Source organism: Dasypus novemcinctus, chromosome 10 (assembly GCF_030445035.2).
Source record: "Dasypus novemcinctus isolate mDasNov1 chromosome 10, mDasNov1.1.hap2, whole genome shotgun sequence".
Taxonomy (NCBI): Eukaryota; Metazoa; Chordata; class Mammalia; order Cingulata; family Dasypodidae; genus Dasypus; species Dasypus novemcinctus.
The window spans coordinates 35,980,109-35,981,878 of record NC_080682.1 but is presented as its reverse complement, the minus strand read 5'-3'; the positions used below and the strand labels follow the sequence as shown (position 1 = coordinate 35,981,878).

Genomic DNA, 1,770 nt, shown 5'->3' with positions numbered 1-1,770 from the left:
AAATAGACCCAAAAAATGTAATTCCTCGTTGCTGAGGATAATGTAGTATAGCTTTGAAATGCATGGAATCTTGCATAAGACACAGATTCATACCTCAAGTCTGGTACTTAATCTCAATGAATTGGTATAATTAACAAACCCTCTGCTACCTCTATTAGCCTACATGTAAACTGAGTATAATAAGAGTGTGTATTTAAGCTTTGGATTGATATTGGAGATAAATACAATAATATAATTATAAATGTTCCAGGAGTAAATTATGCTTTTATTAAAGACCTCTTTGTATGATAATGATGGCTTATACTGAAAAGGGTTTAAAAATATAATCCTGTAATCAATCTGTTATGATGTATATTATCCTCCAATTTATAGATCTATTTAATGTTAAAAATCTTATTACATATTTAATACTATGTTTTGAGTCATTTATGACGAATTAAGTTGTGAATGCGCGTTAACCTCATGGAAAATCAGATCAATGTCACTGGATTTGTCTTCTTAGGGCCCTTAGAAAATAGGCAGCTAGAGCTGCTGTTCTCTTTCTTGTTCCTGCTCTGTTACTTGGCAGTCTTAACAGGGAACTTCATCATCTTCCTCACCATCGCTTGCAGCCATTTGATTAAACAGCGGACGTATTGTTTTCTCTGCCACCTATATCCATCACCGACCTTTTCTATACCTCCGCTGTGGTTCCTCAGCTAATCAGAGACTTAGCTTCAGAGAGAAAAATTATTTCTTGTAACAACTCTATGGCCCAGCTCTTCATTGTCCAGATGCTGGCAGGTGTGGAAATATTAATCTTGGTGTCCATGGCTTTTGACCGTTATGTTGCCATTGTCAAGCCCTTGCACTACACGGTCCTCATGAACTGGCAGAGGTGTAAGCTGCTAATCATGAGAGCCTGGGTCTTGACTGTTGGACTCTCTATTGGTCTACTACTTATAGTCCTCAATCTTTTTGTGGCCCTAATCAGATAAATCACTACATATATGATGGGAAGCCACTTTTAAAACATGCCTATAAAGATATATATGCCTTTAATATTTTAGCAATTGTTAATTCAGGAATGGTGGGGGTTGTAGTTTTTCTTGTCCTTTTGACTTCTTATATACTCATACTCTATCATCTTAGGACACACACCTCTGCAGGCTGATGCAAAGCTCTCTCAACCTGTAGCTCTCACATTATGGTTGTAGGTTAGTATTTTTGTTCCCTGCATCTTTACCTCTGTACGACCTGCTGAAAGTGAAATCAAGAAGAAGGAAATCTCTGTTTCACACAGTGATTTCTCCCATACTGAACCCTCTCATCTATACTCTGAGATATATGGAGATGAAAATTGCCTTGCAAAAGGTATGGTCTCAAATGGCACCTTCAGAATTAAAATAAATAAGGTGATATTCCTTGTTCATTCTATTTTATGTTTGAAGGGTAGTTAATAGAGATGGTTTAGAAATAACTGAAAGTCCTCTACCATTACGTGAACTGAGACCCAAATTTCTGTTATTCTTACTCCAACTCATTTGATACCTGAGCAATTGTATTTCATGAATAAAGGAACATTTCCTGAAAGCACATCATTTCATCATGTCACTCAAATCTCACAATATTTACCTGGAAGACTTCATTGGAATAAAATTTCCCCAAATTGTCCCAAGTCTAATTTACTAATCTTAGACCTATGACATTTGAATAATATATGATTTATCAGAACAATAATAGACTTTGGGGTCGGGGAATATTTGTCAAATACTGACTGTACATTTTCAT

At 35.9% G+C, this 1,770-nt stretch overlaps 1 pseudogene; it reads left to right on the top strand.

Moving 5' to 3' along the window:
- The first annotated feature begins 462 nt into the window (after positions 1 to 462).
- LOC105747258 (olfactory receptor 4P4-like) lies at positions 463 to 1,389 on the top strand (annotated as a pseudogene).
- Positions 1,390 to 1,770: the final 381 nt, after the last annotated feature.